The sequence below is a fragment of the Siphateles boraxobius genome, unplaced genomic scaffold, assembly GCF_051911475.1.
Source record: "Siphateles boraxobius isolate OS27281-9 unplaced genomic scaffold, OSU_SipBor_1 63, whole genome shotgun sequence".
Lineage (NCBI taxonomy): Eukaryota > Metazoa > Chordata > Actinopteri > Cypriniformes > Leuciscidae > Siphateles > Siphateles boraxobius.
Genome location: NW_027509190.1, coordinates 645,001 through 667,851, shown reverse-complemented (window position 1 = coordinate 667,851; position 22,851 = coordinate 645,001). Strand labels below are relative to the sequence as shown.

At 41.7% G+C, this 22,851-nt stretch overlaps 5 non-coding genes across 5 annotated transcripts; all 5 read right to left on the bottom strand.

Annotated features, from left to right (window-relative positions):
* Nucleotides 1-17,089: 17,089 nt before the first annotated feature.
* trnas-aga (transfer RNA serine (anticodon AGA)) lies at nt 17,090-17,171 on the bottom strand. The gene has a single exon. It is a non-coding gene; the product is annotated as a tRNA-Ser (tRNA).
* Nucleotides 17,172-18,775: 1,604 nt separating this feature from the next.
* On the bottom strand, nt 18,776-18,857 carry trnas-aga (transfer RNA serine (anticodon AGA)). The gene has a single exon. It is a non-coding gene; the product is annotated as a tRNA-Ser (tRNA).
* A 122-nt stretch (nt 18,858-18,979) lies between these two features.
* trnak-uuu (transfer RNA lysine (anticodon UUU)) lies at nt 18,980-19,052 on the bottom strand. Its single transcript has one exon. It is a non-coding gene; the product is annotated as a tRNA-Lys (tRNA).
* Nucleotides 19,053-19,963: 911 nt separating this feature from the next.
* Nucleotides 19,964-20,044, bottom strand: trnas-aga (transfer RNA serine (anticodon AGA)). Its single transcript has one exon. It is a non-coding gene; the product is annotated as a tRNA-Ser (tRNA).
* A 122-nt stretch (nt 20,045-20,166) lies between these two features.
* Nucleotides 20,167-20,239, bottom strand: trnak-uuu (transfer RNA lysine (anticodon UUU)). Its single transcript has one exon. It is a non-coding gene; the product is annotated as a tRNA-Lys (tRNA).
* Nucleotides 20,240-22,851: the final 2,612 nt, after the last annotated feature.

Genomic DNA, 22,851 nt, shown 5'->3' with positions numbered 1-22,851 from the left:
AAATGTTTAATTACAACACAATCATCCTGTTAGTTACTTTGATATATTTTGCTACTCACATTTGTTGGAGTCATTATCTGTAATTTTACCTCAACCTTTATTCATCAATTCACTTATAAAAATTACTATTATAGATCTTTTCTTCAAAAGGATTCACTTTAAGAGTTCAATCCTTTGATCTCGTTTTTATCTCTTGTTCCTTCTCAGACGAAAATTTAATATCATCATATTAAACACTGATCTACTTTCAAGCCCACATTAACACCAGAAATTTATATCACTTAATTACACTTTGTTTTTTTTACAACTTCTCGGTTGGCATTTACAGTTACATGTTAGAATGTCCTGCTGACCACAATCAAGACACTCTCTGTCATCTAGTGGGTTCATGTGTCAGCCTCAACTACAGCATCAGACACCTGTCCTTTACTATAGTTTGATCACTGTGAGCTTGCAAACGGCTCCAACTTACTGCACACCCTTGAAGCAGTGTGTGTCCCATTCAGGAATGTAAACAGAGCCACTGATAAGCAGTTCTCTGTATTCTTTTACAGTCCACCAGTGGCGGATTCAATCCCAATAGCTGAATCATAATCTTTATCATTATTATTGGCATTAATTTTCATAAGCTGCATCGAAATGCTCAAAATATTCTAAGTTGTTTTCACAAAGTTTTCGTTTAACTTTAGTCATACTTGTCCAAGGAAATTATCCTGACCCATAATTTCATTTATAAAACAGACAATATCTTTTGCTTCAATGACTTAATATCAACAAATATCCACCATTATACATTATTGATTTCCAGAATTTTTTGTCAAAGTTGTCTTTACATTTTACTAATTTGGTATTATCATCAACAACCCTAATTACAGAACAAGTACATATCTAACATCCGGGAACCGGGCTGAATAATCAAACCCTGTTGCTGTACCCCCAGCATAGCTGGACCCTAGGTTCAAAACACAATGGTTATCAAACTAAAACTAAACCTAATTTCAATCATTATTTTACCATTAAAATATAGAATTTTTCCCCATTTTGCTTAATGAAACATTCCTTATCTTTATATCACATTAATCCCCGTTAATCATACTCAATGCCTTATTTTTATTCTGAAACTCATTTTTCATACCATTTAAACAGTTAATTTGACTTCCATAAATTCTGTCAGACATTTTATTTTCATCACATATAGTTTTCTACTATATTCCTTCTCAATCTTTCCCTACATGTCAGTTCCTTCTGCATCCTCTGTTCTACATGCTAATTCTTTCTTTTCTCTACATGCCAGTTCCTTCATTATCTAACCAGTACATGATTGTTTGCTAACAATCCCCACGCACATATCTCACACACCAACCTTTTTGTTTTTCACTTCCCTCTTCCATCAAGTCTCTCACTTACAGTTCCCTCTATTTCACACAGACAGCCTTATTGCTGCTTGCTACTTCAATCCTTATCATGTAAATTTAAGTTCTCAGACATCTAATGTCATGCATCCATTTACTGGATGAAGAAGTAAAAGCTTATTTCTCCTGGCAGTTCGACTTTTTTATCTGCCTATTCACACATGTTGAATGCAGCCATAACAACCTTTTTGTTTCTCACTGCCCTGTTCAACTGATTCTCGCACTACTTTCAGTCTAGTTGTGCTCAGTGTTCCCTCCCTGGGGAAATCATGGTATTTTCTCAGTTTTTTCAATATCTAAAACATAAATTTTCCCCCATAATTTTCTCATTTGATAGAAAAACCGGTGTATCAAAATTTGCATGCTTACCTTGAGACTTCCCCATATTGGCTGCTTCTCTGTTCTCTGTGGATTTCTCTTCAACGCGCGTTTTCTTGATCTGTTAGGCGTCCCCAACAGACCCGATTTTTTCTTTTAACCCAAATCGGTCGGGTTGCACTATTAGTGCACTCCTAATTAAGGTTTACCAAAAACTGTTCTGGTTCCCCCTAATTAGCCTCAGTACCTAAAAACAATTTGCTCCGTGGCGGAACAACTCATTTTCAGGTTACCTATCTGTTTGAAATCTCTTGATCTGTTACAGACCTCAATTAATCTCAGATAATTTCCTCTCGTATCTGTTTGAAACCTCTTGATCTATATATAGATCTCAATTAATCTCAGATTACGTACCACAGAAACAGCCCTCAGCCAATATGGTTCACTCACATTTCATACCCGAAACAAAATACTTTTCCCCAAAAGAAAATATTTTAGACGTCTCTTACCAGAGATATGTTGGTTGCCACGGGTTCGCTTTCTTTTGATTCCAGTGGAGCCCCTCCCGGACCCGACAGCGGTCGGCCCCTCTCTCTCAAGCTTACGAGGTAGAGCTGGAACTGCTCAGTCCAGGTGGCCAAACACAATCCGCTCTCAGGTCCAGAAGGCACTTCCAAGGAACCCCACTCTGACACCAAAATTGTTGTGGCAAAAATTCTGTTAAACATCATCACTGCGTAAGAGACACTCAGAGTCAAATTAATAAAAAGGAAAGTATTTATTCTTGCAAGAATAGGTTCAGTCTAGTACACAGAAGTTACGCTGTGCAAGAGAGTGACACACAACAGGAAGACATGAGACAGCCTTTATACTGTTTTCAAGGTTCCTCCTCACCCGCTGTACCTTTCACCCACTCAGATAAGGTCCTTACTGCTACTTAAAGACACAAACTGGTACTGAAATAAACTGGCCAAATCTGACCGTCCCTAAGGTCAGAGGTCCTGTCCCATATGTTCCTGAAACGTCACGCACAAGCACGTACACACATATACTTTTATACATTGAATAGGTTCTTTCTCTTATGATACCTGTTTGGGATCAATGAATATTAAAATTTCCACAACATTAGCATTGGGATTGATGTGATTTACTTTTCCCTCCACTTGTTAATGCCACATTATCACCAATACATGACCAACTTTAGATGTTGATGTATCATTGAAAATAAATTATGGTGATTATTGTTTGCTTTAGTTGGGCTCTTGACCCTTGACGTCTTATCATTAGTTTGTTTCTGGCTGCTGTAACTGTGTATTTCTTATAATATTTGTTATGCCAAAAAATGCAGGAGAAAATGTCATCAGATGAAGTTGGTCATGTATTGGTGATAGTGTGGCATTAACAAGTGGAGGGAAAAGTAAATCAAAATTTAAAATAATCCGACTATGCCACAATGTGGCATTAACTAGTGGAGGGAAAAAAACACAAATGTTATGGCGAAAAATGCAAGCGAAACTTAGATGATGTTGTTCACTTGTTAATGATTGTATACCGTAATTCCTCAAATAAAAACCGGGGCCTTTATTTACCTGAACTGCAGGAGGTAACAAGCTTTTATTTGAAGCAGGCTTTTGTTAGAGGCAGGCCTTTATTTCTAATTCCATCTTTTTGATAAATAATAGGATTGGGCCGATGGACGATGCAATCATCTATCGCGATGGCTGACAGACATCACTATGTTGAGACGGCATCGCGATCCCCCCCGCCCCCCCATGTTTCCATGGTGACGCGTCATGCTTGGCATGTGATTCACCACAGCCAAAATAGCGCTGTATGACAGATGTAGCACTTTTATTTCTAAATATTAACAAACTTGCTTACCATGTTATCAACTATCTTCTATTCCGATTCTCAAATACATGCAAGTGAGTTTGTTTTGTCGTTTAAAAAACCTTTATCAATGATCTTTATCTGTAACGTGAGATGTTTGTTTGGGCCGCAGCAGTTAAGAGATTCCTGTCTGTTGGATTTATTACAGCACGTGAATTCATCAGTTTCTCCTAAAATACATGAAAGTAAGTGGCCGGTGAACTGGAAGAAGAATAGAATAAAAAAAATTATGTTCAGAATCAGCACGAGCTTTATCCTTTCGCAAATCCCCCCATAAACAACAAAGTCTAGATGCGATATAAATAAGAAATTCACTGTGCAGTGCAGACAACTTCAGGGTTTATGATGAGATTTTAGTGAGAGTGCAGAACGCGGTAAGTCAGTCATGGCTTAAAGGGAGCGCTATTGACAATCTAAATAATAATTTTGTTCGACTACGGCAGCTGGTTAAGTCCAAAAATGCGCAGTTCTTTGGCAGTTGGGTCTGTTCGAGGTCGGATCACGTTCTCACCACAAACAAACCGCTCCAGAGTTCGCTTGAAAGCGTACGGAGACCACCTCTTCGAGGAGGTCTCGGTACGCTTATTTGGTCCGCTTTTGGTGCGCACCCAAGTGCGATTGCTGCTTTCACACCTGCCCAAACGAACCGCACCAAGGGGGAAAACGAACAATAGTGTGATTCAACCGAACTAAATGAGGCAGGTGTGAAAGCACCCTAAAACACCTCGGCAAATATATTTGAATGAATAATTATTGCTGGTTCCATAGACACCATTGTGTATTTTACAAACTATAAATGTATTGTTTTGCTATAAATTATATGTATTTATGTCTGAAACCTAAAATAAAAATGATGTGGTTAAAAACACTGAATAGTTGTGATATACGGACGGTATGACCAGCGCTGAAAGTCCGTCTTTAGCTCAGCGCCAGCCATAGCGCGAAAGCACAGTTTGAATTTGGCAGTGATGTCACGTCACTGTACATCCGCTCCTCAGTGGTCAGCTCCTGCAGTGCGTGCCAAAATCGATATTGCTGATGAGATGTAACGTTAGAGGGAAATATCTAGTGGAAAATGAGTATGTTACGTTATGTCATTACATGAAAGGCACTTAGGAGATTACCTATCAACACTAAATTTTCCCCAGCCTTAATTTAAGACCGGCCTTTAATTGTCTGTGTTGACCCCGCCCCCGGCCACTATCAGAGGCCCAGCCGGCGTTTAATTGACTACCGGTTTTTATTTGAGGAATTACAGTAGTCATCTTTTAGTGGCCTGATTGACTGATATCAGAGTCTCTGATTAAATTGTTTAATATTAATTGTTAATTTCACATCCCAATACTACTGCAGAAATTCATGCAGTGCCGTGATACTCTGAAAGATTTCACACGTCACACGCATCACACACATGACCAGCATCGGCCAATAGTGAGCCAATTTAACGACACAGAAGCGCTGCGCTATTACACTAGTAAACTCACTCTAGGCCCACAGAGAAGAAAATCCCTTAGAAGCCTGTGGAGGAGTGACCCAGCTCTCAGATTTCATCACAAATATCCTAATTTGTGTTCCGAAGATGAACGCAAGTCTTACGAGGTTGAAACAACATGTAGATGAGTAATTACTGACAGAATTTTCATTTTTGGGTGAACTAACCCTTTAAAAGTAATTTGAATAACAGATTGTCATAATACTGATGCCACAATATCACAAGGCTACTGTAAATCATGTGAAATTGACTGCTACTGTTTTTTATGTAATATTATTGTGGCAGAATAAGTTATTTTATCATCTGATTAGTTTAGTTTGGGGTATGGATTGGCTGGCCAATGGGGTGGGGTCTCCTCTCCCTGGCATTTCCGTTCCCATTCCTATTCAGGTATGTTAAGACTGTAGCTTGTTTATTGAGGATGCAGGACAGCCAGCTAATAAAGCATTACAGTAATCTAGTCTCGAGGTCATGAATGCATGAACTAACTGACTAAGGTGGAAAAAGGCTATTCTTGTAACATATGAAATATGATTTTCGAAAGACAAGTTGCGGTCTAGTATAACACCCAGATCTTTTACTGTAGTGGATAAAGTAACAGGACATCCTTCTAAATTAAAGTTGTATTGTACAAGGTTGTGGGGGTAGTTTTTTGGACCAATAAGTAATACCTCCGTTTTATCTGAATTTAATAGCAGGAAATTACACGTCATCCAGCATTTTATATCTTTGAGACACTCTGTCAATTTAGATGAGTTAGTGTTCTCATCTGGTCGTGATGAAATATATAATTGAGTGTCATCAGCATAACAGTGGAAATTAATTCCACGTTTTCTTATAATATTACCAAGTGGCAGCATGTATATTGAGAATAGCAGAGGGCCTAACACCGATCCTTGCGGCACTCCTTAGCCTACTGACGTTATCTTCGATTTTGCCACATTTAAACAGACAAAATGATAACGGTCTGATAAGTACGATCTAAACCAGCTTAATGCCTGTCCCTGAACACCAGTGTAGTTTTGTAGTCGATCCAAGAGTATTTTATGATCTATAGTGTCGAACGCAGCGCTAAGATCGAGTAGAACTAGTATTGAGATACAGCCTTGGTCAGAAGCTAAAAGTAAATCATTTGTAATTTTAACTAGCGCAGTTTCTGCTCTATGATGCGGTCTGAATCCTGACTGAAATTTTTCATAGATATCATTTGCTTGCAAGAAAGAGCACAATTGAGCGGACACAACTTTTTCTAGAATTTTAGACATAAATGGAAGATTTGAAATGGGTCTGTAATTTGCTAGGTTATTTGGATCTAATTGCGGTTTCTTAATGAGAGGTTTTATTACTGCCAGTTTGAATATTCTTGGAACATGACCTAAAGATAAAGACGAGTTAATAATATTGAGAAGAGGCTCTTCAACTACAGGTAACACTTCTTTCAGTAGTTTAGTGGGTATTGAATCTAATAAACATGTTGTTGGTTTAGATGCAATGATAAGTTTATTTAACTCTTCCTGTCCTATAGTTGTAAAGCGGTGTAGTTGTTCTTGAGGGGCGATAATTGAGGCTGAATCATAAGACAACATAAAAGACTGTACATTTACAATTGTGTTTCTGATACTTTCTATTTTCTCATTGAAGAAATTCATAAAATCATTACTACTATACTGTAATGGAATATTTTGCTCTGGTGATGTTTGTTTATTTGTTAGTCTAGCTACGGTGTTGAATAAAAACCTTGGATTATTTTGGTTATTTTCTATTAGTTTGCGGAGATGCTCAGCCCTGGCTGCTTTTAGAGCCTTTTTATAACGTGACATACTGTCTTTCCACGCGATTCTAAAGACCTCTAAATTAGTTTGTTTCCATTTACGCTCTAAGTTACGCTCTAAGTTTCTCTCTTGATAACATGCGTAGCACTGTTGTACCATGGTGCTTTAGTTTTCTCTCTAACCTTTTTTAATCTAATTGGTGCAACAATTTCTAGTGTACTAGAGAAAATGGTGCTCAAACTGCTAGTCATTTCCTCTAGTTCATCTGTTTGTTTGGGTTCACTGAGCAGCTGAGATAGATCAGGTAAGCTATTTGAGAATCTATCTATAGTGGTTGGAAGGATTGTTCTGCCTGGTCGATAACGTGGCGCAACATGACAAATTTCAGGAGTACGTATTATGCAAGTTATCATGTAATGATCAGTGACATCATCACTTTGCGGTACAATATCTATATCAGTTGGATTGGTTCCATATGATATAATTAAATCTAGTGTATGATTTAGACGATGAGTGGGACCACTGATGTTTTGCTTGACCCCAGAGGAGTTTAATAAATCTGTAAACGCAGCCCCTAACGCATCATTTGTGTTATCTACGTGTATGTTAAAGTCTCCAACAATTATTGCTTTATCGGTATTGACCAATAGATCTGAGAGAAAGTCTGCAAACTCTTTTAGGAAATCAGCATAGGGCCCTGGAGGTCTATATACAGTAGCCAAGGCTAGAGATAATAGGGATTTCTTTCTTACATCTAAGAGCGTAACATTTAGCACAAGTACTTCAAACGAATTAAACCTGTGACCTGTTTTCTAAGTAACATTTAGAATATCTCTATAGATTGTTGCAACACCGCCGCCACAACCGATCAGACGGGGCTCATGCTTATAACAGTATCCTGGTGGAGTGGACTCATTTAGACCGAAATAATCATTTGGTTTAAGCCAGGTTTCAGTAAGGCAGAATACATCGAAACTATTATCTGCGACCATTTCATTTACAATAACCGCCTTAGGTGTGAGCGATCTAATGTTTAGAAGACCTAGCTTTAGAAATTGTTTTTGTTCACTGATATTGAGATTTTCAGGTTTAATTACAATAAGATTTTTCCTAGATCCTACAGTAGATTTATTGTTTGGCCTCACTAAACGAGGAATAGACACAGTTTCTACATAATGTTCTACACTACTTATATCAATTAAGTTGGGACAGCAAAGACTGTGATTTGGACTTTGACTTACTAGTCATATGGTGTGTAACGTCTTGGAGATGTTGTCCGACAGAACAGCCGCTCCGATTCTGCTGGGGTGCAGGCCATCAGCACGGTAGAGCCTAGGTCGTTCCCAGAACAGATTCCAATTATTTACAAAGAGCAGTTTCTGTTCATTACACAATGACATTAACCATTCATTTAGTGCAAATAATCTACTGAACCTTTCCTGTCCTTGTCGGTACGTGGGAAGCGGTCCAGACACGATGATCGTTGCTTCAGGTGATGTGCTGCGTACCGTCTCGATCAGGCTCCTGTAGTCCTTCTTCAGAACCTCCGTCTGCCGCAGACTGATGTTGTTCACTCCCGCGTGCAGCACAACAGCTCCGACGCGTTCGTCAGCGTTCAGGATCTCGGGAACATGTGCAGCGACATCTAGAACACAAGCACCAGGAAAGCAGTGAGTGCGCACCTTACCCTTACCTGAGGTAGCACGGACATGACGGACGAACTGCTGATGATCACGGCGTTGTCGCGTTCCGACTCGCGAAGAGGGGAGAAGTGGTTCCGGGTGGAGATCTCGAAGACCGGGAGAGGTGGAGAGGTTCTTGGTCTGGTCCTGGCTCGTGTCTTCCGCTGAGGAATCACCCAGGGCCCATGGTGTTGTGTCGGTGCCGGAGTGAATGAAGCCAGGGATGATCGCGTCCTGGGTGCTTGCGTCCTGTGCAGAGAAGCACACGGAGTAGACGAGGTCGGAGTCAAAAAGTAACTAACCACTGACTTGTGAGCATCGGCGCTTGATGTTTCAAGCGCTGAACGCCGATCTCGCAGCTCGGCTTGCCTCTCTAGCAGACCACGGATCTGCTTCTCCACGGACTCCAGCTCCAACAGCACCGAATGCAGCTCTAATGTGTCCTCGCCTGCACTCAGAGGTAACGTTAGACACACATCCGATATATTCGCCATTATAACAGATGAACAGTAAATTAGTAGCGATACTACCAATATCACTACTAATTTAGGACTGAAATCCTGGATATAACCCGTATCCTTTCAGTGAAACGGGTGTAAATGAGATCAATAGGCGAGAGGCCACGTGTGCGATGCTAGCGGGCTAAAGGCTAGTAGCGGAGATTCGAAAAGTTGGATCTAAGTAGCGAAATCAAAGCAATCCGATTGTTTTTTATAAGGAAAAGTATCGAAGATAAGTTCACATGCTATAAAAACAGAAAGTGCTTGTTTATAAATGAGTGGTAAAGAAGAAAATCAAGGATTTATGAATCAATTCGACGGAGCTCCAAACACAAACCGCACCCCCATGCGCAAAGAGTTGTGTCTTAGAAATGCATTTCCAATCACATTTGGCTGGCTGCGTCAGTTAATGAGCATGCGGTTTAATGAATTACCGGAGAACGTGCTTCATGAGGCTCAAACGCACACACACGCAAAGGTCTCTCGCTCTCTCCCTCTCCGCCGTGCGCGCGCTACACGGTTTGGAGCACAGTTCTCGCATGCGCGCTCTTGCTCGCTCACTCTAGATTCCAGGAGATTTGAACTAATTTGCGGGCATCAGGAAGCGGACATCAGGGAGCCGCTATCAATATGCGGGAGACTCCCTGAACTTCTGGGAGACTTGGGATGTCTGCAATATTAAATTACGGAAAGAACTGAGTTTCACTTTGCAGTGTATTCTTGTAGTTTTAATAGGTTTTCAAAGTAACTTGAAAGTAAAGTAATTAGTAATCTGATTTTACTTGCAGTAATCAGTAATGTAAGCAAATTACAATTTTAAAGTAGTATTTAGTGATTTGTAGTGGATTACTTTTTTTGAGTAACTTACCCAACACTGGTAACCATACAGCTTTACATCTGGTGTTTGTTCAATCCAAATCATAAGTAAGCCTCACCCTTTTTTTACATTTGGAGTTTTGTGAATTTAGTTTACCTCTTAGATTTTTTTGTTAAAGGTAAAGGGGGAATGGAACATAAAACTCTTTAAACCCTACTTTTGTTTTTTATCTATTTTGCAGCTTTACCATAGCCTATTCCCAATTTATTTTCTCTTTTTTTTCTGCAATGTATTATATTGTTTTATTGTAAAGTGCTTATGCTTCTCGCCTCATTCAATGTCCTCTTATACTGTATATCTGCTCTTGCTGTATGTGGTGTCGTCAGGGATCCTGAGTGCTATAGCCTCATATTTACGACACAGTGTCTGTAAACTTTTTTGCCACTTCTCCCTTGGGTGTCTTCACTTTCAACCGTAGGGAATATCTTTTGGTAAGGACAGTCTTCTTCATCCCCCCGACTCCATGGACTATAAGCCTGATATTCTCACCGCACAGTCCAAGGCGATCAGCTGTTTCATTGGTGATATAATTGGTGTCAGATGTGAGGTCGATTAGTGAGCCAATAAGGCAACCCGAGTTTGTCGTTACTTCCATCAGCATCATCACCACTGGATGTTCTTGCAGTCCATCTCCAGCCTTGGCACATACAGTTGATGATATTTTGTTTGAGAACACATTCTTGCATTTCTCTCTTTGTTCTGGAGTAAGCTCTGCAAGAAACTCTTCGTGTTTGTTGGTTAGGCCAAGTTTCTTTCCACCAATTTTTATGGTGCTCTGCTCCTCACTGCTGCTGTATTTCTTTGAAGTCGTGGCTTAAGACACAGAAGGTAATTGTGGTTCGATATCCCTCCTTTCCGACAGTCTACTTTTCGGCAGAGGTATCTGGGTGTGCATCCTTTCCCATCCTTGGGGTGGGGCCGCAAACACTTGGAGCACAACCATAGCTTCTTCACATGGGCCCTTTTTCTTAAGAGATCTTCTTCCCTGGAGACCTTGCACGCAAATAGCTTGCCGGCATGGGAGTCATCTTCACAGACAGTACAGCTGGGATAGTCGTCCTTCTGACCTGCTGTGGATTTAGTGAATGCCTTCCTCCCTCTCTTATCTGGGTATTCTGCAGCACCCTTTTCCACAGGGCCTTTATCTGCAGGGCTTGGCTCCACCTGTTCCAACTCCTCAAGAATCTCCTCCTGCTTCTTCAAGAATCCTATGAGGCAATCAAAATGATGCAGTGGAGAGAACCTGTTTTCCGGGTCAGTTTTGTGCATAATCCACTCCTTCTTGAGTGAACTGGGAAGCTTGCTTTCAAGAGATTGAGCAACAACACAGTTCTTCACGGCGTCTTCTTCACCAAGAATCTGGAGGTTGCACAGTGCCCTTTCCACAGCCTGGATCAATTCAATGCTTCTTCTTGGATTGTTTCCTTTATCGGGGGGAAGAGACTGGACCTCGTTGGTGACCATTAAGACTATTTTCGCTCTGTTCCCGTATTTGCTGTCCAGTAGCCTAAACATATCGTCGGCGGATCCACAGCTAGATAGGACAAGATCCTTCTTGACCTTTTCGTGGAGACTATTTAATAAGTGGAACCTTTTTAAACATTCCACACCTTGTGGGTTACCCAATTCTTGTAGGTCCTCCCACTCAGTCCTCCAGCAGTAATAGTCCCTCATGTCACCAGAGAAAGTGGGTAGCCGTGCTTTTTCAAGGCTGATTTGAGGCTTGAGATTAGAGTAAACTTTGGTTCTTTCTGGGCTGCTTTGCTGTAAGAGAGGCCGGGTGTTCATGTTTAATGCCCCAGTGTACCTTTTGGACTTCAGCTTGCGATCGGCAGACATGTCAGGGAGAGAGGGGAAAGAAGCATCTTGTATCGGATCCATAATATATCATACATAATATATCATAAATTCTGAATAATACACAAATATAAATAAATATAAATTCCAATATAGCCAATACTATAAACACTATGGAATAATATATAATATATTATGGAATTTAATCAACATTCAATATTATAAATATTATAATATACTTAGTGTTTAAACTAAATGACTAAACAAAGCATACACATTTAAACACAGAAATGCTACAGTTTCACACACACCAAATATACAACAATGTCAATGTTATACACTAAACCATTCGCCCAAAACCACAAAAGGTATTCTCAGTGTTTTGGCCCAAAATGAAACCAGTGAGTGTAGTTTTAAGTAGTAACGCTGAGCATAGTAATCCATTATCAATGTAAAGCAATTAACTGCATTACCCATCCGGCACCGCAAACAGGAAGTAACTCGTGTGACAGTGAAACGCTCCAAATCCAAACATTTACTTAAAATATAACGGATACTATAAAGCCCACATCGTTAAACATCAGGCCGCAAACAAGGTTTTATCAACGTGACCAAAGTAACAGTTATCAGGCATACAAACCGCGCACATATACAGCGGCAGTACAGCGGTAGCGCAAACAAACAAACTTAAAACCGCAGCACAATGGATAGAAACAGCATCTTTCCGGTGATCACATCTCTCCTGATGAGACAACATGCCAAAACTAGTACTCGCTCCTGCTTATAGCCCGTACTCATTCATTACTGGATTCTAACACACCGTTTTTTGGGGATTTTTACTGGTCCACGTTTCAACTCTTGACTGGCCCGTCCTTCAATCAGGGAAGTGAACCTCCCGCCTATTAACCTGCGTTACATTGCTGCTTAACACCCGTGAAGTAGTGAACACGACAGAGTGAGTTCAACAGCAAGCAGTAAAATCAGCCGCATCACAGGTGGACTCCACATGCACAAACAACAGGTTCTTCTTTGCTGCTTTTTAATCTAAGTTGAACTGCATTAGACAGTTTGTCACACAAAGCATGACATTCCAAAGATTTGGACTACAGGAATAAAATCTGGTGTATTTTATGACAGCATATTAATAAAAATATGCCCCACGATAAACAATATTACAGAAATATTGCATGATTATGGTTAAATGATCACACAATTATTTTATGAATTCAATATTTTAAACTGTAGTATTGTTTAAAATGTATCCTTTGAAATGCCAAATCATAACAGAGTAAAATTTTATAATTTCAAATGAAATAAGTTCATAATCCTGATTTGGACCAAATGATCACTGGATTGATCTGGGCCACATTCCTTCCATCAACAATCGGCCCTCACCGTTGCCACAATGCCCAGTTCTGGCTGAAAGGATACGTGCTATTGCCGACAGAAGGCCAGCAGTGCTAGCTTGAGGCCACATTCGGCCCAAGCTTGCTTGCGATGTGGGTTTGTGTGGATTAATCATGACATTAAGATAACAGGTAATTGTTTCTTTATACTGTGTTTCGATCATTAAAAGTGTACTGTCTCCATCTGATTCAGCTCATCACTTTGTCAATAGAAAGGGGACTAAAAATATATTTTTTTCCCCAATTGTCCCCAAAGACAAATGAAGAGATATGTCTAACAACCAACAACACAGTGATGTGCTCAACACAAAACACTACTGGGAATATCCCGTTTTTATGTTTACATACCTTTTGCATTATCAGTATTACACTTATATTATTGTATACTTGTGTTATTATATACTTGTATTACACTTACATTTATATTGTTACAGCAGTACAGTAATGCGTACTATTATATGGGGGAAGCAAGAATGGCAGACAGGAAAAATGTATTTAAGTGCAGGTGCGGTACCTTAATGAAAACAAAGCCAAAACCAAACCAATACAAGGGAACACGGAGAGCAGGGCACCATGGCGGAGCAGAGACAACACCAAATTATGTTTTTTGAAAATGTAAAACTGCAGAAAGTTTTCAGTGATGGGTAGGTTTAGGGTTAAAGGGATGGAGTCTATACAGTATAAAAATCATGCCTATGAAAAGTTCGCATAAAACAGGGAATACCAACCTGTGTGTGTGGTCCAGGACCAAATGTCCCTACAAGGATAGTAAAAAACATTTTGTGGGGAAAAATGTAAGTTCTTATGAAAAGAAAAATCTTATAAATCAGGGATTTTCAACTCTAGCCCTTTCCTGCAGTTTACCTCCAACCTTGAAAAAATTCACCTGCTTGTAGCTTTACCCTTTACTTTAATTTGCTTTTTAAGGTGTGATTGATTAGGGTTGGAGCAAAACTCCTGTTAAAAAAAAAAAACGCTGTCATCTATGCAGAAACAAAAGTGTGTGTTGGGTTGTTGGGTTGTTGGTTGGGTGGGTGGGTGTGTTTTTTGGGGTTGGGTGGTGGTATGTGTGTAGATGTGTGTCTAAAACAGAGGATTATTACGGAGCGCAATCCTCTCAGCTGACTTGGCTTTGGGAATATTTGGGAAGAACGTTCTGAGTACCAGCCACTTTCTTTTAACAACACAAGATGTTGGACCATAATATTACAGCATAAAGAAGAAACAAAACAAAAATTTGATAGAAAAAAAAACATTTTATTCTATGCACATACTCAATGGATTTAAAAACAACTTTTTATCTCCTTTTTAAAACATGTCTAGGCATTTTCTTTTATGGAAATAAACTTCTTTGAGTTTAACTTCTTAAACTCCACTCATTTTCACAACCAAATGGACTGAATTAATAGCCTACCTCAAGATTTCAGATAACTAAACATATATAAATGGTTTTTCAAAATGCAAAGATGGACTCTGACATTTAAACTGGGAGCCGAGGTGGATATGATGTAAATTATTATTATTATTATTATTATTATTATTATTATTATTGTAAGTAGTAGATGTATCCATGGTATAATTTATTTGTTATTTATACAACATTCAGTTTTGGTTCTAAACTTTGTTTTAACTTTCAAAGAATGTTTTCTGCAACCCAGTTTTTGAGCTTGATGAAGAAAATGAGGAAAACAAAGAAAATTTCAAAATTGACATATACCTTGAATCTACTAAAAATCCAGCTGCAGGTAAGTGTGCATACCTTCTGATATATTTAATATAGGATATTCTGGGTTAAATGTTTAAATGTATACATTTTATAACACACTTGTAATATGTACAGATTTAAAGATTTAAGACATGAAGTTGTATGGAATCCTTACCAGCTCTATAGTGCATACACACTGACCCACTCTGTAGTCACCTCCCTGGTCAGAGTTCTGGCCGCTGGAAGTTTTTCAAGAAAGTACTCCCGGTTAGTTTCCTGGGCCCCAAAACTGTGCGTTTTTACGTGAAAAAATTATTTGCGTTTCAAAGCTTGATTAATTTAACACAGAAAAAACACGCCGGTCAAAATTCATACCTCAGTTTTAATCGGCACTATTTTCTTTCCATTTCTATCAATCCGCGCTGCTGTCAACGTCAACAGTGCGCACGTTCCGACCAGCTGTTCCATAGTGTTTACACAATCGATTACGAAACAACGTAAAAAGTAGAAAATGAACGATGGTGCGAACTTGTAAATTTCCAGGCTGTGACCACAAGAATGTGCTGGGATCACCGTTCAGATTCCATCGTTTTCCTGTTTCGGATATAGCTACGAGACAGCTTTGGCTGGTTGCAATCGGCTACTCTGCGGGAGCTAAAATATCCAGAATCAAGGATTATCGTGTGTGCACAGTGCTGTACCAGTACCACGGGTACGCTCTATTTACTAACTTTATGATCCCATGTCTAAACTGTACGGTAAACAAGCTGATGTTTAGACTCCAGTGGAAAATACATGAAAAGATGTCTAATATAAAAACATTATATAGGGATATAGGTACAATTTGCTGAGAAAACTATTTGATTTAGTTCACTCTCTCTTCCCGTTCTATCTCCATCTGTTGAAGTACGGCATCGGTACTCCGGTTCATAAAGGTATCCCTTTGGCGTTGTGCTAAAATTACTTTCATCCTCATCTGTTCCGTCTGACATTGTGCTAAAATTGGTTTCATCATCAGAAGTTTTGCAGTCAGACATGTTGTCAGCGAGTCGCGCTATCAACAGCTGATCGGAACGTGCGCACTGTTGACGTTGACAGCAGCCCGGATTGATAGAAATGGAAAGAAAATAGTGCCGATTAAAACTGAGGTATGAATTTTGACCGGCGTGTTTTTTGTGTTAAATTAATCAAGCTTTGAAACGCAAATAATTTTTTCATGTAAAAACGCACAGTTTTGAGGCCACGGAAACTAACCGGGAGTACTTTCTTGAAAAACCTCCAGCGGCCAAAACTCTGATCAGGGAGGTGACTACAGAGTGGGTCAGTGTGTATGCACTATAGTGCTGGTAAGGATTCCATACAACTTCATGTCTTAAATGGGCGAACTAACCCTTTAAGCACCTTTCATTGTTGCAGTGAATCTAATCTATGTATTCCATTTACTATATTTTTGGCTTAATGTCTTTATAAAAGGTCACAGTGTGGTAAATGACTGTTTGATGACTTTAAGAGAACAGCTGGGTGGCCATGGAACAATAATGGTGTCAACCGGTGTGTTTTTGATTTCGGCTGTTCTTTGCATCATACTGCTCCTTGTTCTCAACCGTGAGTAAGCAAATCCAATTTTTTTTTTTATGGTATCTTTACACGCTTCAATGCTGTTGACTTGCCTCGCTCTTATTGTTATAGTAAACTTGCGTCAAAAGGCGCAGTTGTTTGTAGCAAATAGCAAGCCCGCGGCACTCTAGGTAACAGCCAGCGAGTGTACTGACACCTAGCGATTAGAAGATATACACGCACCATATTCTCTCTGAAGCAAGATTCTTCCGAAATAAATAGGAGCGTTTCGTTTTCAGTCTTTTCTCTAAGGGTTCGAACCTGAGAGCTCGTGCTTTCAAAGAAGGTCCCAGTTTCAATTCACTCGAACATCCAGAGCACCTCAAGGGCACGCGCCGTGCACAAAAAGAGTAGTCTGAAGGACAGCTGGTGACATGGAGCTCAATTTCAATGGCACCCAGAAAATCTTGCCATGACCCAGATTCGAACCGGGGTTGCTGCAGCCACAATGCAGAGTACTAACCACTATACGATCACGGTGAGCTACCGGTCTACCTGACCGGTTATGTTACCAACATAACTCTTTTCAAGGGTAATCCTGTAACAGTGACTTTTTTTCCTTTTATAAAGTTAAGCTAGGCCTCCAGAAGGTTACAAACTAAAGCAGGCACAGGCTGTCAACATAGTCGGCAGGATTCAAACCTGCGCGGGGATACCCCAATGGATTTCTAGTCCATCGCCTTAACCACTCGGCCACGACTACAAGCTGGTTGAAAGAGTTTCGTTTTCAGGCTTTTCTATAAGGGTTCGAACCTGAGAACTCGTGCTTTCAAAGAAGGTCCCAGTTTCAATACACTCGAACATCCAGAGCACATCAAGGGCACGCGCCGTGCACAAAAAGGCACGCATAACAACCCTCTGGATTGAGCGGAGTAGGGAACATCTCTAGGGTCTTCAAGTGGGCACCTTCCGTCCTCAGTGTTTCGTCGACTAGCCCACGACACCTCAAGAGGGCTCGACAGTGACTCTGGCGTCCCAGAGTCACCCCCCTCCGTCCCCCACTCAACTCAGCCCAGCTTACTGACCTCTACTTCCCTCTTGCTGCTGAGACCTAACCACAATCTCACAATCTCTCCGCAACCCAACCATACGCGCCAACCCGTTTGACTAAGGCTGTCGAGCCCCACTGGTGCGTTAATATGCAGTTTCAGTGGCAACAGTTCCGTATGGCATACCACTTACCACAAAACACAATATCTGCCCAACCACCCGTCATTCAGGCAATATACACAGGAACGTAATAACTGTAAATACTATCTATACAAATAAACCAACAGTTGCTGCTGAGACCTAACCACAATCTCACCGCAACCCAACCATACGCGCCAACCCGTTTGACTAAGGCTGTCGAGCCCCACTGGTGCGTTAATATGCAGTTTCAGTGGCAACGGTTCCGTATGGCATACCACTTACCACAAAACACAATATCTGCCCAACCACCCGTCATTCACGCAATATATACAGGAACGTAATGACTGTAAATACTATACAACCTATACAAATAAACCAACAGTTGCTGCTGAGACCTAACCACAATCTCACAATCTCTCCGCAACCCAACCATACGCGCCAACCCGTTTGACCCAGTAATTAAAGGAAAATAATGCTAGGAAAAAGAACAAAAACTCACTGCTACTTTTCTGGAAAGCCTCTTCACACGCTTCAATGCTGTTGACTGGCCGCGCTCTTATCGTTATTGTAAACTTGTGTCAAAGGCGCAGTTGTTCGTAGCAAATAGCAAGCCCGCGGCACTCTAGGTAACAGCCAGCGAGTGTACTGACACCTAGCGATTAGAAAATATACACGCACCATATTCTCTCTGAAGCAAGATTCTTCCGAAATAAATAGGAGCGTTTCGTTTTTAGTCTTTTCTCTAAGGGTTCGAACCTGAGAGCTCGTGCTTTCAAAGAAGGTCCCAGTTTCAATTCACTCGAACATCCAGAGCACATCAAGGGCACGCGCCGTGCACAAAAAGAGTAGTCTGAAGGACGGGGTGAGGACAGCTGGTGACATGGAGCTCAATTTCAATGGCACCCAGAAAATCTTGCCATGACCTGGATTCGAACCGGGGTTGCTGCAGCCACAATGCAGAGTACTAACCACTAAACGATCATGGCGAGCTACCGGTCTACCTGACGTGTCCCTGAATACAAAGGGGCCTTGTCATCTTTAGCTTGCAGACAAAACTGTTTCTTACCAACATAACTCTTTTCAAGGGTAATCCTGTAACAGTGACTTTTTTTCCTTTTATAAAGTTTAAGCTAGGCCTCCAGAAGGTTACAAACTAAAGCAGGCGCAGGCTGTCAACGTAGTCGGCAGGATTCGAACCTGCGCGGGGATACCCCAATGGATTTCTAGTCCATCGCCTTAACCACTCGGCCACGACTACAAGCTGGTTGAAAGGCGCATGTCGTTTGTGCATTGATGCCTTGCAGCGTCGCTGCCCGAGGACAGTGTAGATGAGCAAGAACTCAACAACAAAACGTACCGCTCCACAAAAAGAGGCTCGTTCGCCCGAACAGGGACTTGAACCCTGGACCCTCAGATTAAAAGTCTGATGCTCAACCGACTGAGCTATCCGGGCTCTTGCTCGAGAAGCGTGCGTGCTGCGTGGGATCGCACAGCAAAATTAATCGTATTGGCGCAGAAAAAAGAGTGTCCTCCAATGCATAGCGTTTCCTTCTTTGAAGATTCAGAATGGCCGTCAAAACGTCTGCTATGTCAAAATATATTTGCAAATTAGTGGGAATGCACCCTAATAGACTGATGATAATAGTAATTAAAGGAAAATAATGCTAGGAAAAAGAACAAAAACTCACTGCTACTTGTCTGGAAAGCCTCTTCACACGCTTCAATGCTGTTGACTTGCCGCGCTCTTATCGTTATTGTAAACTTGTGTCAAAGGCGCAGTTGTTTGTAGCAAATAGCAGGCCCGCGGCACTCTAGGTAACAGCCAGCGAGTGTACTGACACCTAGCGATTAGAAAATATACAAGCACCATATTCTCTCTGAAGCAAGATTCTTCCGAAATAAATAGGAGCGTTTCGTTTTCAGTCTTTTCTCTAAGGGTCGAACCTGAGAGCTCGTGCTTTCAAAGAAGGTCCCAGTTTCAATTCACTCAAACATCCAGAGCACATCAAGGGCACGCGCCGTGCACAAAAAGAGAAGTCTGAAGGACGGGGTGAGGAGAGGTGGTGACATGGAGCTCAATTTCAATGGCACCCAGAAAATCTTGACGTGACCCGGATTCGAACCGGGGTTGCTGCGGCCACAACGCAGAGTACTAACCACTATACGATCACGGCAAGCTACCGGTCTACCTGACGTGTCCCTGAATACAAAGGGGCCTTGTCATCTTTAGCTTGTAGACAAAACTGTTTCTTACCAACATAACTCTTTTCAAGGGTAATCCTGTAACAGTGACTTTTTTTCCTTTTATAAAGTCAAAGCTAGGCCTCCAGAAGGTTACAAACTAAAGCAGGCGCATGCTGTCAACGTAGTCGGCAGGATTCGAACCTGCGCGGGGAGACCCCAACGGATTTCTAGTCCATCGCCTTGGCACTCGGCCACGACTACAAGCTGGCTGAAAGTGGCATGTCGTTTGTGGATTGGTGCCTTGCAGCGTCGCTGCCCGAGGACAGTGTAGATCAGCAAGAACTCAACAACAAAACGTACCGCTCCACAAAAAGAGGCTCGTTCGCCCGAACAGGGACTTGAACCCTGGACCCTCAGATTAAAAGTCTGATGCTCTACCGACTGAGCTATCCGAGCTCTTGCTCGAGACGCGTGCGTGCTGCGTCGGAACGCACAGCAAAATGAATCGTATTGGCGCAGAAAAAAAGAGTGTCTTCCAATGCATTGCGTTTCCTTCTTCGAAGATTCAGAATGGCCGTCAAAACGTCTGCTATGTCAAAATATATTGGCAAATTAGTGGGAATGCAGCCTATTAGACTGATGATAATAGTAATTAAAGGAAAATAATGCTAGGAAAAAGAACAAAAACTCACTGCTACTTGTCTGGAAAGCCTCTTCACACGCTTCAATGCTGTTGACTTGCGCGCTCTTATCGTTATTTTAAACTTGTGTCAAAGGCGCAGTTGTTTGTAGAAAATAGCAAGCCCGCGGCACTCTAGGTAACAGCCAGCGAGTGTACTGACACCTAGCGATTAAAAAATATACTAACCACTATACGAGCACGGCGAGCTACCGGTCTACCCGACGTGTCCCTGAATACAAAGGGGTCTTGTCATCTTTAGCTTGCAGACAAAACTGTTTCTTAACACCATAACTCTTTTCAAGGGTAATCCTGTAACAGTGACTTTTTTTCCTTTTATAAAGTTTAAGCTAGGCCTCCAGAAGTTTACAAACTAAAGCAGGCACGTGCTGTCAACGTAGTCGGCAGGATTCGAACCTGCGCGGGGAGGTATATATATATACTCACTACTATGTATATAGTTTTATAAAGTTTTTTATCTTTGTGTGTTTATTACTGTGTTTATTACAGATGTGCTTTGTGGCAGTTTGTAAATATTTTGCTCTCCCTGGACCTGGGGTGGAGCAACAGCACGTACACTGGCAGGTGGGAGAGCCTCAGCAGCAATACCAAGAGGGTCAGGCAGATCGATCCCCTGAAGCAGAAGAGTCTGATCTTGCTTCTTAACCCTGCCGTTGTGCCACTGAACCAGAGTGGTCTGATTTACCTCCACCAGCTGGAGAGTAGTGTCCTGCATGATGGCACCATTAGACAGGATCAGCTGCCGGATCTTTCGGTAATCTTGTAAAATGAGAGACCAGCGACTCAGCGTCACCTTCTCTTTCTTCCTCGTACTTTGATGGATGCGACAGAGCCTGATGAAAATGGCCTCCACGAGACGACAGCAGTCTGGCCATTGGGCAGGTGAAGCTGTAGATGCCAACACACTCCGTTTCAGGCTGTCCACTCCAGGGTTGAAAACAGCCTTCTTTTTTGGAGACCTGAACCTCCCTGTTGTCAGCCTGTCCTGGTGTCTGGCAGCAAACTTCACTCGCTGCTTGTCATATTCAAGCAGGCTCTGCCACAAGCACACAATGTCATCAACCTGAAGAAGGATAGAAGTATAGAGGCATAGCAGAGTTAAAAGGAAACTGGTAATTTCGCATACATAGTTCAGTAACACTGTTTTTACAGTCACATTGTGTTTTGTGTGGTCTTTTCCAAGTTAACAAACATTCAAAATGTTTACATAACTGCTGCCTGCTCAGTGTTAACCCTGTGCTTGTCCTCAGCTCTACCAAATACTCAGCCAGTCTGTCCACCCGGTCCATTCCTGGAATGTTCTGGTCATCCACAGCCTAAAACAGTATCATTTTAAATGGTAAAGAAAAAAAGAGATCAGTGAAATTACATCTTAATGGTAGTATTAATCAGTTTGTCGAATTACAAATTAATTTGCTCGTGGCAAGTTCCTATTGTGAAATTTACATACCAAAAGCTCTTCAGGCACATGAGTGGGGGAACCTGGTGCATACTGGTCTATGGATGTAGTTGGCTGAGAGGAGAAGGCGGCAGCAGCTGGCTGGGAGAAGGCAGATTGGGATGAGGCAGCAGCAGACTGGGATGAGGCAGCAGCAGACTGGGATGAGGCAGCAGCAGACTGGGATAAAGGAGCAGCAGACAGGGATGAAGGAGCAGCAGACAGGGATGAAGGAGCAGCAGACAGGGATGAAGGAGCAGCAGACTGGGATGAAGGAGCAGCTGACTGGGATGAAGGAGCAGCAGACTGGGATGAGGCAGCAGCTGACTGGGATAAAGGAGCAGCAGACTGGGGTGAAGGAGCAGCAGACTTGGATGAGGCAGCAGCTGACTGGGTTGAAGGAGCAGCAGACTGGGATGAAGTAGCAGCAGACTGGGATGAAGGAGCAGCAGACTGGGATGAAGGAGCAGTAGACTGGGAAAAGGCAGACTGGGATGAGGCAGCAAAAGACTGGGAGAAGGCAAACTGGGATGAGGGAGCAGCAGACTGGGAGAAGGCAGACTGGGATGAGGCAGCAGCAGACTATGATGAGGCAGCAGAAGACTGAGATGAGGGATGAACAGGCTGAATTGTAGGTGGGTTATAGCTAGCTTCATCTTCAAGGAGGAAACTCAGTGTAGGGTCCTCATTGATGTCCTCCTCAAATCCCTCATCCTGCTCATCTACATTTACTTCCTCCAGCAGCTGGTCTGTCTGCTCATTGTCAGCATCTATTGACTGAAGTGGCTGCCCTGTCTGACTAAGTAGATAGTCTACTCCAATTAGCTCCCCTAAAAACAGAATGCAGTGTGTTAAACATATAGCCCTTGCATTAGCAAAGAACCATGTGCTGTAAAATGTACAGTGAGAGTCTTACCAGTGTACTGTGCA